The sequence below is a fragment of the Lissotriton helveticus genome, chromosome 9 (assembly GCF_964261635.1).
Source record: "Lissotriton helveticus chromosome 9, aLisHel1.1, whole genome shotgun sequence".
Classification (NCBI taxonomy): domain Eukaryota; kingdom Metazoa; phylum Chordata; class Amphibia; order Caudata; family Salamandridae; genus Lissotriton; species Lissotriton helveticus.
This window is the reverse complement of record NC_136070.1, coordinates 512,159,965-512,176,918: the sequence shown is the minus strand read 5'-3', so window position 1 is coordinate 512,176,918 and position 16,954 is coordinate 512,159,965. Positions and strand designations below refer to the sequence as shown.

The window sequence follows — 16,954 nt, the reverse complement described above, 5'->3', positions numbered from 1 at the left end:
CAGATAAAGAAAAGTAAATACCAGTCTCCATGGTAAAAGCATAAGTAGAAATTTGCTAGAACACATAACTTGACATTTGACCTCTGTCTCTGAATATACAGCAAATGTCTTCAAGTTAAAAATATTTAAAGAGATCTTTATTGCTTATTCGACTTATAAACTCAAGCATGGTTATCTTGGGGGCGCTCTAGCACATGTACTTTCAACTTCTTATGGACTGCGATGTTTTCTTACGAATTTGCGTTCACTTGCGCGACAGCTGTCTTTAGAAGTGTATTGTATGGCTGGTTAGCTCAGTCAAATCTAGGATATCCCCGCCTTTACAATAAGATGCGTACGCACCAGACAAAAGCAGCCGCGCTCAGACCACATTAAGTCATCAAACTAAGCAAGCACGATAGCCGCCATCTTCGAAAGGGGCTTGGAACAGAGCATTTTCTTCGGTTATCAAATATGGAATGAACTCAATTGAGAAAACGAGTAAGAACGTTGAAATTAGTGAATGTATTAGTTTAAATGATAGGGGGCACCGGTGGGCGCAAATAATGGTACTTTATAACGTGATATATTGGTATTTTGAATTGACAGTCTCGTTCTTTTTGTCTTACTTAATATTTCGTAATTGATTTTATTGCATAGCTTTGAAGCCAATAGATGGTTGTTTATAATTTTCCTAACATTCTTTTTTTCTGATTTGGGGGTCGGGCTTGTTTTGCATTTTTTCCAAAGGGGGTTGTGCACGTTTTAGATGTCAACCTGGCAACGCTGTTTGGTTAGATACGAACGCCAAGCAGCGAGTCCCGGGTTTTTAAAACATCTCGGTCGGGAGGTGGGAGGTAAGGCACACGTTTGGGAACCTCTCGCATGAGTAGTACGTGTTTGCATGTTTCGCTTGCGTATACTTGTTAATTTGTAACACACCCAATAAAGGCTTTTGTAAGATATAATGTGTATGGACGTAGTTATTAAGACTGAAACAAATAGTTAAAAAATACGGGTCCCAGGTGTATGATGTATATTTTATAATTTCCGTCTGTATTAACCTCTTTTATTATTTTGCTCAATTTTTAGTTTTTAGACATTTATTTTATGCTCTGTTAAAACAAACTCCACACTTATTTAACCGATAAACGTGCGTTCACAATTGGAGGCCTGTTTTGTCCAGTGCTTAATTTGTAAAATATTAAGTGCCAGGGCTCTGACCAGGAGGCCACTGCACCTTGCCCCATCCATCGCCACCAAAACAACTACTAACCATCTCCCTCACATGTAAATGCAAAGGTTCAGATTATTCCAGGTCCCCAAAACTAAAGGAGTCGCTGGGGAAGCAGGTATTATCAGTTTTAATGTATATTGTGTTCCTAAACAACTGTTGTTCTGCTCATCTCTAAATTAGATGAGCAGCGCCACCATGTGGTAGACTGTTCTTAGTATGGTGTTGATAGGTACGTGCCAGTGCCCAGGACCGGAAACCAATTAAGTGCCGTTGCTGAGCACCGGAAAGCACTGGTTCAAATTAAGCACTGGTTGGGTCTTAGGCTTTTAGCCATGTGAGGAGCCATATATATTGCAACACTAGATTCAAAGATGGGCGTTATTGTATTATAGTTGGAATTTATACAGTGCTTACTACCCTGATGAGGTGTTAAAGTGCTTTATGGCGAGTAGTACACTACTCCCGGACCCATGGTTAGTAGCTACTTTAGTTATTACAGTATAGCCACCTTCACTTCTGCTGTTATTTGTGAACATTTGACCCCTTTTGGATAATTCCAGGTCCTATCAATGAGGTCTGGGTGGTGAACTCCTCTCAGATCGCAGAGTTTGCAGAGTTTTCTGCACTCCGCACTCTGCAAGGCATGCAGAGTTGTGAAAAACTCAGCTCCGCAAAACAGGAGTTTTATCCTCGGTCGCGCTCGCCAACGTTGCCGATTGCAAGTGAAAAAAATCCAACGCTAGACCACCTCCCTCGGAGATTTATCAACGCAGGCGGTCGTGGGTGGTCTAGACCCCACGCTTTGAGAAATTATCCATTCGCATTGAGGAAGCTGTCGCTCAAGTATAAAATCTACTTGAGCAGCAGAAAGAAGCAGTGCCCTCCTGCCCTGCGCATGGTGTAGTTTGTGTAGATTTTCCAGCATGGGCCAAACGCCCGAAGCTAAAAATCAGTGTAGACTGCGCAACCTAAAGCACTCTGCAGCTTGCAGAACTCTGCATAGCGTGGCGTAGTTTTTTGGTCCCTTCGCGGAGTTCTCTATGTGGAACTCTGAGAGCTCCCCCCAGGTCGACTATCAATACTGACAGAGCGTGATGGAAAATGTCTTACTTTATCCAATCACTAATGGTGAAGATGGAAGTGTTACTACCTTTGTGACCTTGAGTAAAAGCAACAAAAAAAGAATCTTATTTATCATACGATTCAGTACTAGAAATGTAAATCCAAATCATGTGGCCCACATCCACGATGCAATTTTTACAATGCCAAACTTTTGTGACCCACCTAACTTTAATGGACATGAGGCAGGTGATTTTTTAATGTAACATGCTTTGTGTGGTAGTCCATGGCAGTCAAATCAGAATCATCTGAAGGACAAGTGTTATACACCAACTCCTGGACCAAATTAAAATATGATAAAATCTTAGGATGCAGAGGGTCAAAACACCAAACCATCAGGCAGAAATCTCAGATAAGAAACAGCACGTAGACTGGCTGCTAACTCACCCTAGCACCTTGCAGAGGTAACCGTAACAGCCACCAGAATCGCCCAATTGGGGTCAGATATTTCAACAAGGGTTCAATAGTAGCTGTTCTTTCTAAAGGCACTAAAGAGAAGGTGCAGATCTGAGGAGGAAAGAACAGAATTAACTCGAGTCTAGCTGTTGGATCAATAAAAAACACATCTTGGGGGGTGTGGGGGGGGGGAGAGCAAAACGGAGCAATCCGAATCACTGAATCCCTGATATATTTTTAGAAGAATCTTCAAGAGTCGAGGAAAGGGGGAATGCATACAATAGAATTCTCAGCCATGAATAGGGCATGCCATCCACCTCCAGACATCATTTGACCTGCCATTAGAGCAAAAAGAATGGAGTAGTTAATACTGTTTGGTTCCAGAGAATCAATGTCAGTTAAAAAAATAATGCTTAAACTAACAAAACCACCGAAATTCACGTTATAGTTATTGCAAGTAAACATAACATAGATATCCTGAGTGGCGTAAAATATGCAAGTGAAAATCACCTTTAAAAAGTTGTCTCCATACAAGTGCCTTTTGGTTTTTTCTGCGAAATCTTTTCTGCCATTACAGTCAATGTTATGCCAAATCTCATTAGCAAAGACTTAATGAAACTGCTCTGCTGAGATTGCTGCATTTGCATTGCCCAAATGGCAAATGGCTATTTGGTTCAGCCCTTATCAAACAGGTAAATTAAGAGGCTGCTTATTCTCGTGAGTTCCAGAATGTGAGTTAAAGAATCAAACATATCCACAAGTTTCTCTTGAAAACCTCATAAGGCCTTGTCTATCCCTTTCTTGAGATCTTTCCCTTTCTTAGATAGGAAATGTCTCATAAAATTATCAGTTCATTGTAAAGTGCAGCTATCAATAGATGACATGTCAGACAACTTACTTGGAAAGATTGTCTTTTGCATTCTCTTCAGTATGTGGTCTTAGTATGTTTTTTCACCTGCAAGGTTTACGTCATTCTCCGCAGAAGACTCTCATATCATCTCTCCCACAATTAATGTAGACTAAGCCAGTTTGAACGTCTTCAAGCCACTCCTATCAGTATCACCTCTAAAGGTGAATCAAATAAAAAAAAAATTGACATCACTATAGAATCCCTTAACAGTAATCACTTTCGAACATCATTTTATGTACTAAAGATTGACGGGGACTAATTATTATGAAGACCCATAAAAAAATAACAGCCTGCCCACAATCACTGGAACTTGCAAAGATGCCTTTATAGTATGCAGGTGAATGAATAGAACAATATAAAATAAAAATTCTTCTTTTCCACTTTTTAAACTGTACTAATAAAGGGAAATCCTCAAACGAAAGGAACCCAAAGGTAAAAGCACCCTGACTTAGAAGGGTTAAATGTTTCCTAAGAGAAATAACATTCTAAGAAACAATGTAGCATAACTGATGCAATGTTAAATTGAGGAAAGTACACATCCCACACCAAGCTTGGCCGCAGGCTGTAGAAAACAAGGGAAATGTTACAAGCTACCCTCTGCAAACTTTCACATTGAAATGCCCAGGTTTGTGAGATTATGATCAACAATGTGTCTACATACACATATATGTGCCCCCTTCCTATTCTTAAAACACTGAATACAACACAAAGCTGCTTCTCTGGGGCAAACCCTGCCAGTGCAGCGTCAGTACTGAAGATGCTTTTGCACACCCTACCCGGCTCGATAAGCAGTTGGCTGTGAGCTAAACACCACTTCCGCACCCATCACCAACCTAAACATATATCCAGCCATATCTCATTTGTGGAAGTATGGTTGTTTCACTTGAGCAACAAACTATTTGGCTGTCTAAAAAGCTAAAGAAGATGATGGCACAGAGAAGGCTGGAGTTTTAATGAAGGAGACTATTGCTGCAGCCGGAATCGGTGTACACGAACTCGGTTCACTATCACACAACCAGAGTGGGTCCATGCTTGTTGAATTTCAGCACAGCCGGCGATGCACCTTTGCTGTTGTAGCGGAAAAAGTCAGGAGCTATAACAATATATACATTAACATATACAATTTACACTGTAAGTAAAATCAATAATGAGAGTTAATTTTTAGTTCCAAAACCTTGATTTTCTAAATGTAATAAGTTATACCTTATTAGACATCAATTTCACCTCATTATCAAAATTAATCAATCTGACTGAATTGGTAAGAGAAAATGGTTGAGTCAAACATATAAAATGTATTCAGCATGTTCCATAAAGGAAAGAAATCCCTATTCTACGGAAAGGGACCGAAATAAGGTGTTAGTCAAACTCAGAGTCAGAGTTGAAAGAGAGTGAAATCAAGCATAACGCACAAATCTCAATATATTATCAATGTTGATCAAAATTGATACCCTCATAAAGAGAGTTCCAAAAAGCTCAGTAGTCTTCGAAAAGCAAAGATACAAGGTATATCGAGAATGCAACAGTAGTAGTAAAATGCAAAAACAGGACTGTCATGGGTCAGGGAAATGTTGGATAAGAAATGACGATGGTGGGAATATTAAACTACTCTGTATACTTATAAACAAACCAAAAACAAAATGTTGCAGTCTATGTTTCATCTTCTCCTCCTCTGGTCCAATTAGCATTTGAAGTCTTCCTAGGAAACAGGATAATATCCCTTCAGACTGTAATCTCCAAGAATGTAACTTTATCTGTTTTATATCGAACTACATATAAGCTTTATGTTGACAATGTCCTTTGTCACAGAGGAGACTACAGCGTTAACCTTCTAAATAATACAATTGTGTATAGTTAACAATGACTATTCAGAGAAATTGGGCCTGCACCAGCGTGAGAACAATACTCAGTAATTGAATCACCCTTCAAAATATTAAAACAAAATATGTTAAAAGGAGGTCAAATACAGGGTAATATATCATTCTCTACGTGGCTATCCTCCTTAGTTCTGTTAAACAATGAATTCCTATGCTGACTTCAGTTATTTTCCAAGCAAATAGAGAGATTCTGCATAACAATATGTAACTTTCATTTAGTAAAACATGATCATAGAAAAATTCAGGAGTTAGGAACTTGTGCTTATTCATCATCTTTATTTGAACTATTCATAAAAAATGTTGCATTAATCTTTTGACGCCTAGTACGAGTACTTATCAATACTTGGTGCATTTGCGTTCTTTTCAACCCTTTAACTATTCACTTTATAACATGTTAAAGTTACTCATTTTTATATTCGCTAAGTTAAATTTGCGTTTTTTTCTAAAACTCTCTTTCACTGTGAAGGTTTTCATGAGTGCCATCTTAATTTTTTTTATTGATCTATACTTATTGTTGGAATTCATGTGGAATGAGTGTTTGTATTTCTTTCGCGCTTGAGATTTTCAGTAAATAAGGTAATTTGTAATTGAGACTGCAGCATGAAAGATAATTCTTTCCACCTCCATGAAGCACACTGTTTTACCTTGGAAACATCGCACCACCAAATGTTGAAAATATAAGTCTGAGTGACTGATTTCCTTGCCTACACTCTACAGATTTTCAACCACAGGACTTCAAAGGCTAGAGCAATCTAATTACATTTTTTTTTTAAAAACACACCGAAAGTGTGATGAACCCCACCCCCGAGACAATGTAGCTGGGTGACGTACACATGTTCTGGTTGAAATTTCACACAAAACAGAAGATTAGAGTCAAAGTGCAGAAGCGATGGGCAATGCTAAAAAAGTCTTCCACCGAAAGAAGGTCTGATACAATACAGTGCATCTGGATGTTCACTTCCAATGTCATTTTAAATAGCTTGGGCTTGAGAGGACTTGATCAATGGCCGACATTTTAAGAGAGATTCACAAGTGCGACAACCAAAACAACACCAATGACATGACTTTTAAGTCCTGTCCACTGCAACAAAAGCCACTAAGCAGAGTACATACAATGCTGGAGTATCTGCAGCCCCAAAGAAAATTTGAAGATTTTAGTAAACCATTCCAGCAGCCAGTATCTATTAGCCTAACCTATAAACAAAGGAGCCTTAAAAAAGAAAACCATGGAATGTTACAAACTTGCTTCAAAGATCTATTGAGAGAATTTTGGAATGGGGTACATTGTCACAGAGAGAGAGGTCACATGATGTGTCATCCTTAAAATGAAAACATTTGTAAGTCATGGACATATCAGTAAACATGTCCTTTTCAACAAGAAGAAAGATCCTGCGAACTGCATGATCACTAGCTCCATCATGCTGTGTGGATTCAGACAGAATGGCACGCCTGTGCTTCTTAAGACTTAAACACTGCATGATATCACAGAAGAGCTGATATCAATGTGGGCCACAAATCTATTTCAGGAACAGATACCACACTTGCCACTCTTGAGGAATGCCATACTATCAGGCAGATTCCAACAAAAGAGAATCCTATCTCACTGCTGTACCAAGAAAAACAGACTCACCTTCCGCACAGTGAAAATAAGTTGTAAAAGGTTGGAACATCCCCAGTGATCGGTAGGAGTAACAAGCATTAGAAATGCAATCGGGCTCGGATTTATTTGAGTTTGAGCTAATGGCATTGTAAATGCCAATGTGTTGGTGGAGTTCTTCTGGCTAACTAGAAGTTGTGTTTTGAGTCTATCTGACCTAGATATCTCTTAATCATATTCATTAAAGAGGCCTTGCTTTGTGGCGATGTCATTAATCACATATTTGAGCATTTGTTGAGTTATTTCATGTAAGATGCTTTATTTTAGTGCATTAAAGGGCAGTATTGAACAAATGTCACATTCATCTTTTATTGTCAAAGTCTTCTCTTGGAGCATCAGCCTACCTTCAAAGAGGTTTTACTGAGCCCAGTTTCACAGGAGCAGGTGGTTTATTCCTGGATTGGAGTTACAAATAGGTCAGCAGAGATGATCTTTCTGTGTATTTGGGGCCGTCTGGCAGGATCTAAACACTTCTATGACTACGCTCACCCAACGGATGGTAACTTCCTTTGGGTGTCCCCTGCCACAGGGCAACCTTCGGGCTGTTGGTCAGGATAGGCATGCCCGTGAGATGACTGCTTCGTGTGTAGAGGTACAGTGGGGCTCCGGGTCAGACATCTGCTGGGCAGTTACTTGAGCATCTCTTGCAACCATTATACTACACTGCAAGTGTGGACTACTCTAACATCGGAATGTGATGCTTGGATACCCTTGAAAGTACGAGAAGAATAATGCATCTCATCAGTAAAAATAAAATACTCCAAACGACAGAGGCAAAAGTATTGGTATATTAGATGTGATTTTAGTCAAATACAAGAATAGTGCTTGGGTGTGATTGTGGAGTTTCTATCTTTATCTAGAATCCTACCACTGGTCTATTGGCAGCAGCAGCAACAATTGTTACAGATTAAGTAAAACAGGATTATAAAGGCACCTTATCAGAGGCGTCTAAAAACCTACGCGGGAAGAGAAAATTCTGAGGGACTTAGACAAAATAATGAAAGTTTCTAAGACAACTTGGGTAAGAGTCAGTTATCAGTACAGGACATCTGCTCATTGAAAAGTGTCAGGCAGCAGCAAGCGCACAGCTGGAAATGGTGCTGTGGGATGGAAAGTGGGCTGAGATGGAGAGAGAGTGGCCATAGCCCAGGCAAGGCAAGAAGGACAAGTTTACAGCTGATAGAGAGGGGAAAAGAAATGAACTTTCTCAGAAGCAGTAAAAAGGATAAAAACATGAAGATACAGTGCCTTCAATCTCTGGAGCCAGAGCCAATCATAAAACCCCTATTTTTCACAGGGTTCACAACTCCACAAATAAAACCCATCGACGGCGAACATGAGATTCCCCCGTGATCATGGTCTGCGCTGCTACGTAACTGAGCGAGGTAGAATCTCGTTCATTACCTCACAGGTCGTAACAATGTTTTTTTTAATTCAAATTTCACTGAAATGTCATGGAATGACAACTCGATTGGGGAAGATAACGTTTGGGAATATGTCAAAGATGCAAAAGCTTTGCTTCAAAACAAATGAAATGTACAGTGGCTGTTTTCAACTAATACGTCATAAAAGCTGCCCTTCGGACACTCAAACTCTAGCATTTAACACATGCATTCTGTTCACTTCTTCAGATTTAAAACAAATCTTTAACCCGACCTCCCTGCTCTGGGCTTTATGGTGGGCTCACACATTGTATTTGTATCTCGCCCACATAAGCATACATTTCTTGAAATGAATGTACTAACAGCAACGTTTTCAGTCAAAGTCCATGAAGATAAAACCACGAAAAATAGACACACTTTAGTAATTTTAAAATGTCTTCTACTTCTACGTAATTACAATGAAGGAATTGACACAATTTGAACATCATCAAATACTATTATTGACCAAAATGTTAGTGGAAGAGACATCACTTGCTATTCCACTACAATTGACATCACAGGAAGTGACACTGCACAACCTATCAATTCAATAACCAGCGAGTGCCTTTTTCACACGACCTTCTTCAATTGCAGCGTATTCGTCAATATTCATTGATACCATGTATAAACAATCAGCTACTAAAAGCTGCACGGAATAAAATGCACACTTACTTGTTTAAGCTCATTAATCAGACTGTTTAAAGCACAGGTTGGCAAGCAGTAACACTGAGGTAACCTTTATACCCTACTTGGCACCCTATATTCCACCCAAGAGTCTGTTTTGTTTCTATAAAAGTTATTTTTAGGAAGATATTTTGAGGTCACCTTCAAAGGACAATTTCAGCCAATTACCAAACTTCTCTCTGACATGCTGCATAAAGATGACACAAGAAGAAAAGACAACCACTACCTCTTAAGCCATGTAACTAAAGGTGGTAGTACTTGTGCAAGAACAGGATGGTGTCAAACATCATCACATGTACGTTTTGACGGACAAAAAATGATTGCAGTATAGAGGTTCATGAAATAATTTAAGTGTGGAAATACATTTGAGTGGATAATGGGTCACGTGCTCAGCCAGTACACTGAGGTGCATGGGCTTAGCTCTTCGCTGCCCTCTTTCTGAGGCCACGTTCGCTGTGCTTTCCGTGTGCAGTGCCTGTCCGAACTCCTGGAATTTCCATACTGATTTGTGTTTCCGTATGCTTTTTGTATCTCGACTTTCTCAGATGTGGCAGCGCTGTCACAAGCTGGCCTCATGAAGACACGGAAATAACTGGAAAATGTATGATGCGTTTTCTCACTATGAGTTTTGAGTGTAGTTACATCATAGTAGAGCGAGGGGTGGATATTTATCTCTAAACTCAGGTTTCCTTTCTTCACAAGATGTGTGATCCTGGGCAGGTCACTGCATCTCCTTCTGCCTCAGATGCATCAGCTGCCACTGCAGCAACTTGGCAACAGGGTCCTCAATATGAACTGTTGCCTAAAAGTGAAACGGGGCGTGTCCTGTAGCTGCTGTTGGTCACTACCACCCCTTCCCCTCAGCAGTGTTTACGGTAAGGAGGCCTGAATGCACCATCTGTGAAAATAATGACGACGTCACTGTCATCAGGGGAAGGGGCGCCCTAATGCATGTTCAGTAACAAAACCACGAGTTGAATCCAAGCATTCTGCCAACTTTCAAGTCATACTGTGAACACGTGTGTGGTGGTTAGTGACGTGGTCCTCTCAAGTGACGTCAGAGCCAGGTTTCAGCTACCATAACCTCGCTACCCTCCAATTCCAAAGCAACATACATCCTGATCATGACAGCTCCATTTTTCACCACAGGGACCCAGTTCAATGGTTGGAATCTGCCTGCTAAATCCATCTATGCACTCGTCCCTCCAATTGTTTCATTTATCGATTCATCCATTTCTCCCATCCACCCGTCCAGCCTGCCCTTATCCAGCCCAGAGAATAGCTTGCCTGCTCCTGTCCATCATGTGCTGTTGACTGTCCCTATCTGAGGAATCCGGAGTTATCCCAGAAGGGATGCCCAGGCCAGCGGCAGGTACGTGGAACTGAAACAAAGCAGACACGAAGAAAAGCCCGGAGGGTTTGGTGTCTGTAAAAAAAAAAAAGCAATCACACAGCACTGGACCACTGCTGCTCGCACCCTGACGCCATCTCCGACAGAGCCTGACAATCTGCATTCCGGGGGGGGGGGGGCTTCAGGAGACAACCACAGACCCACGTCTCAGGATCGCAGTATTTCGGGGTACCAGAGACAGACACAACACAGTGAAGCGCAACCAGTGAAACGCTAGAACAGTGTGATCGCAGCAACGAGAAGACGAACACAAACATGTCATTTGCAGCTAATTGAGAACAAACCTTGATCCAGCCCATAAGAGCCGGCAGACGTCCCCCTGCTGACCTCTCCAGCGGATCACGACATTACACCCATCCGTGGATGGGTGGTAACAGGGGAAACAAACGCTTCTCTCATCCTCGCTCACACATCCACGTCGCCTTCACTTCCTCGAACAGCAACTTCGAGCTTGTTCGCCACAGCACCATCTAGTGACCGCATAGCCGAACAGTAAGGCTGAATTGTGAACGCGCCCGGCCATCTGGATTCACTTACGGAGGCACCCTGACAGCTCCTAATTATAATTAATGTACTTCTTTGCGCGAGCACGAACGAAATATGCCCAAGATGGCGGAACAAAACTAAATTTACCCTATCACTTCAAGCCTATTAAAACGACAACACAACGAAGACGAATCACTGGCCAGATGACAGAACACGCTAAGGAATGTGTGGAATTTGTCTCGGCCAAAGCCCTAGGAGATACTTCTTTTTTTTCTTCTTTAACATTAGTTCTCGAAACTCCTCCCACTTTCAGTGGGGAGGAGTCCGAGCCCTAAAAATTAGTAATGGAAAAGTAAACAGTGGAAGCATAGAAGCCAGCCATGCTCCATAGGAGAGAAAAGGAGGATTGACAAGCTGGGACATTATTAATAAGTAGGCAAGTAAAACAGACAAGAAATCCAACCAATGATAAGCGATGATGGATCTCCGAGCCCCTGTATGTTCTTGGGAAGCCCACAATATATCTTTCTGACATAAAAAGTCGTTCACACATTGGCATCTATTTATTGTATAATGTGGCTGTTTTAAAATCTGGTGTAAAGACAAATTAAAGTGTCTCAGCAGCCTCATGGTTTCAATAAACAGAAAATATTAAAAAAATACGTACATGTATACTTACATATATGGACTTCTAGTTAGCCTCCTTTTTCCATTGGGTATATTTATTTATTTATAAAGTTTTATATAGCGCGAACTTGATCCCGACGGATAAGTGAAAGTATGGCTGGATGGGTGAAAGGTTAAATGGTTAGATGGATGAGTGAATGGATGGATGAGTGGAAGAGTGGATGGATGAGTATACGAACGGATACGATGAAATGATGAATGGAGGTATGGACGGGTGAAAGGGTGGGTGGAGGGATAGATGAGTGGAATGATGGATGAATGGAAGGATAGATCATAAATAGGCTTGCAAATGGTTGAATATTGATATGGATGGGCACACAGATGGAAGGATAGAATGAATTATGTTCCTAACTGTTACAATGCGGTTCAACTGTTGTTATAAAAAGTATTGTAAAGCGCCAAGTGTCATTCACAATTTGGCCCCATCCCCAACACATCATACAATACTGAGTAATAGGTCAATCCACTTCATCGACTGACTATTTTGCACAGTGAGTGACTGGCATTGGGAGTGGAAAAGAACGCAAAGGTGACACCTATTGGCATTGTCAATGCTTGTTTATAATCCCCTCTTGTGCGTTACGGGACTTCTTCATCTCATACTTCTCTGCTTCTTCCATCCCTGTCATGCTCCCTGTTTCTTTATTAGAATTTTATTTTTTATTTTTTTTGGGGGGGGAGAGGGGCATAGTTGGTGAGGTCTACTTGCTTACTTGCTTTCTTCTTTTTCTACCCCCAAGCACATTCATTTTGTTTGCAAACACACAGCAGTCATCCTGAATTAAACCATTCTACAATGGCCACCATGTGGTTTGCATGAATGTACATATGTAACATCGCATACACATGACGCTGGCAGCCATTTTGGCTATTTTGTTTACCATTTTAACATGGCTGATGGCTACACTAGCTTGTTCATAAACACAGACTTGCTTTTTAAAGCACCATGTTTTTAGAGATGTGGGCCCTTATTATACATTGTGCCCCGGGATGCCATGTGCATATGCTCCTACTTTGAGCACCCCTGGGGCACAATGGTTTTACAGAAGGGGCCGCAGACGCTTGCGTGTTCCCTTCTGTAATACAAAAAGTGCTGATGCACATGAAGCACCAGCGCTATCATGAAAGAGTGTTCCCTCATTTGTATGGGGGCGTGGCCCCAAGCAAATGAGGGGATCACTTTGTCTATGGATCCGAGCTGTATAACTGACATAGGCGCAGAAGCAAACTTGCTTTTAAGAGGTACAAAGTGCACCACAAACTGGTGGCACACTTTCAGTGCGCCTCTTAAAGGCAGCCCTCTGGGAGGGAGGAAGGGAAGGGTGGTCTATGAATCCCCCCTAAACAACCCCTTGCAGTGAGTGTAGTCTTTCAATGCACGTGCCTGCAAGGGTACCTCTAATCCCCCTTAAAAGTGCAGATGGGTTGACACTTGCATAGTGAAATACAGAGCAGGTTTTAAACATTTGCTCTGTATTTCACGTGTATTGGCTGTCCCAGGACAGCGCGAGTTCACGGCTGCCCTGGGGCAGTTCATTCATTCTAATAAAGCACTCTCTGCGCAACATTTGACAGGTGCACTGTAAGGGCGCTCTATCTATAATGCAGCCTCTGATGTCACTGGTCAGCATAGACCCAGCACCACAGAACCAAAATATAGCCGGACCTTCCTGGATCGTGTTTCTTTCAGGAGACACAGAGGTCTTCGCTCACAGACCTCAACTCTCCGGAAGAGACGGCCTAGGTATACCCACGGGCTTATTTACAAGCCCCTTGCGCCACTTTTCCCAAAAAGTGACGCAAAAGTGGCGCAGGGAGCTTGTAAATCTGCCTCTATGTGTTTGTAGACTCACTACCACTGTGGCGTGGCGTTGTCGCAAGACAACGCTGTACAGAAACGCAGGCTGTGTCCCTAATGTGTTCTTGGGTAAAGTAGCTGGTGCTCGTATAAAGCGCTACAATACCTACGGGTCGAATCAGCGCTATAGAAAACTGCAAATAAAAACTGCAAAAACAAAACAAAACGCAGAGACATCTGACTTTTTTTTTCCAACATAGAGACATCTGATTTGACAGAGATAGTCGTTCATTGGACCTGGAAACTTGAGTTGTCTGACGCGGGATTCGTCGTCAGTAGCGCACCGGTCCGTTATTGTTTTCCAGGCGCTGAGACCTCTGGCATCCCTTATCAGCCGCATCGACATGTGCTGGTTTTGTAACTGGGTGTTGGCTTGAAGCCATCAGCCCGGGAGACGCGGAACCATCATGGCGCCCTTTTAACCCTGACAGCACAGTTCAAGTATGCGCCTCTTGTTGACATTTTTCTTTCAGTTTAGAGAGCAGCTAATTGCGCGGAATGGAGCTGTCATTATGCCGTGTATAACATTTCTGTTTTCGATTGGCCGCCGCATGCCAACGCTTGTGCTGGCAGAGCCCCGCACCGCAGAGGAATGTTTCAATTCTGTACAGACAACGCAGGAATGTGTACCCCGCTGTAGATCTGCAGGCTTCGATTTGTGGTTAAAAAAAAAAGTACTCCTGTATATTTACTCCTGTGTTTGTAGGAGATTGAAATTCTCAGAGGGTAGCGGGGCGCTTGTGGGAAGATTTCACGTGTATTTTTATATAGCGCTTCCTACTCGTGACCAGGCGTTGAAGGTTGTCATGTCGTGGTTTCCAGGAGTACTTCTGGAATTCTTTTGCAAATGCTTCGCTTTTCTTTGTCGAAGGAGTATCGCGGGCATTTTAGAAATGTCCGAACACTTTGCAAAGAGAAGGGCACCCGCTTCCTCGAGATCACCATACAGTGTGGGGTAGTCAGTCATTCCTTGTTGTGTTCTACATACTAATTTACTCCTGTCCTTGAAAGAAGTAAAACTCAAATTGTATGGGGCACGGGGCGGTGCTGTTCGAATACTGCCATGTTCACTTACTTTGCAAGACATACTCACTCTGACTGACACGCCCATTCCCCTGCAGGTAACATATGCTTTTGTGTAACAACCCCCCCCCCCAATACTGGTGTAATGACACGTGTGGGTACATTGCTTGTGAGGGGGAATCTGAAGAGAGTGTCCATGGCACGCGAGCTGTGTGATAGGCATGTATCTCCACAGACTTAAATTCAACCTTGTATTATTAATATATAAATAATGTGTCGATGTGATTTTATCAATGAAACACAGACTATCCGATAGCCTATATATTACTTGTGACTCAACTTGCACTGGGCATCGCATCGCATTTTAAATGATTGAAGGTTCTTGCTGCAACAGAGAGGTATGCGCCTACCTATAGTAGAAAATGGTATTCGGCTCAACATCCTGTGATTCTGGGCAAATCACTTAATCTCCCCTTACCCCGCCCCCCCCCACACACACTGCAACTTTAACATATCATGTGTCATTGTACAGGGCGTGGTGTTCAGCTCAATGTACTCTTCTTATCGACCTCATAAGGATGAAAGGCAGGGTGAATTCACGCAGATTCAGCCTGCGACCCTGGGTTCCAACACAGACCCCCGAGGTGCATGCGTGAGGCCGCGGACCCATCACACCAGTGAAATGCAAGTACCTCTCTCATACGTTCAGTAGTCATGGGCGTGTTTCACTTCTAGACACTCCAGCAGAATAGTGAGCAGGGAAAACTGTACGAAAAGCATGAGCTGTAACCTGCAGGTGTGAGTATTCGTTCTCCCTGATCCGTCACACCCGGCCTATCCCAAATGGAAGGGGTTCACCCCCAGATCGAAGTGCAGGTGTTGGATATACTAAACACATATTCTATGCACATGTTAACTTTAGGGGTGCCCGATAAAAATTATATGGGAAGTGTCACCTTGCAGTGGTGCAGTGCACATGCCTACGCCAAGAAGCACTGGCATACCTTGTACACCACACACTTCATTAATGTTGGTATTTATGGCCGACCTCGGACTCTTTTTGGTGTGCAGACCTTGAACCAGTCTTGCGTCGTTATTCGAATTGCAATTTTCAATCTAGTCTGCTCTTTTTTTATCTCTATGTTTTTTGCAGTTTTATATAGCGCGAACTCGACCCAAAGGTATTGGGGCGCTTACACGTTCATTTTTGGATGCACGGGGAGAGGAAGTGATTTTCCCAGAATCACAGGCTGGTGAGCCTTTGCCACCGAGACTCGAACCTGGTTTCCCAGCTCCTTTTCGGACCGCGAGGGGTCACCCTCAGCTCGGGGGAGCTCCTCGTGTGATCTTGAGCACAGTGGAGCTGTGGCTTGGTTGCCCCAGCACACTCCGTCGTGTGGCGGGCCTCGCGCTCCATACCAAGGGTGGCGCGTGGTTCTGAGTATATTTAGCCTGGAGGTGTGAGGTTCTCGTGTTAATCCTCGGGTGTGAGACCTGCTCTCGGTTACCCAGCCCTTTCAGCGCCTCCGGAGAGCAGACATCCATCTGTGTGCACAGAAGGGGCCTCTCTTCGGCCTTCCCGGCTGCTCTGCCTAATGGAGAAAACCCTCTGGGCCGGCGGGCGTGGTGTCTGGCTGGCCGGGCACGGTATGTGGACCCGGCTGGGCAAAGCAGGCTACTCCTGCCAGGCGTGGCCGGGGGCACAAGCGAGGTGTTTGTGTACATCCAGCCTTCCGAGTGTACACACGCCTCATTGTGTCGACATTGAGGTAAGTAGGCCTCAGTCCTAATAAATGGGCGCAGACAAGTGACATAGCACGGTGAAAGCACAATGAGGCATCTTGTTAATAGCAAATATTTAAAATTTGCGCTTAGAAGGTTTTTTTACGCTACACAGCCATCAAGGCACTTTACAGCAAAAAAATATAAAAATTAACAAACCTTGATCCAGCCCATAAGAGCCGGCAGACGTCCCCCTGCTGACCTCTCCAGCGGATCACGACATTACACCCATCCGTGGATGGGTGGTAACAGGGGAAACAAACGCTTCTCTCATCCTCGCTCACACATCCACGTCGCCTTCACTTCCTCGAACAGCAACTTCGAGCTTGTTCGCCACAGCGCCATCTAGTGACCGCATAGCCGAACAGTAAGGCTGAATGGTGAACGCGCCCGGCCATCTGGATTCACTTACGGAGGCACCCTGACAGCT

At 42.9% G+C, this 16,954-nt stretch overlaps 1 protein-coding gene across 1 annotated transcript in view; it reads left to right on the top strand.

Annotated features, from left to right (window-relative positions):
* The first annotated feature begins 772 nt into the window (after positions 1 to 772).
* Positions 773 to 16,954, top strand: part of LRRC9 (leucine rich repeat containing 9) — a 1,011,210-nt gene continuing 995,028 nt past the window's right edge. Inside the window, exon 1 of the mRNA XM_078660357.1 lies at positions 773 to 836. The gene's annotated coding sequence lies outside the window, so the exon portion shown is untranslated. The remainder of the gene's footprint in view (positions 837 to 16,954) is intronic.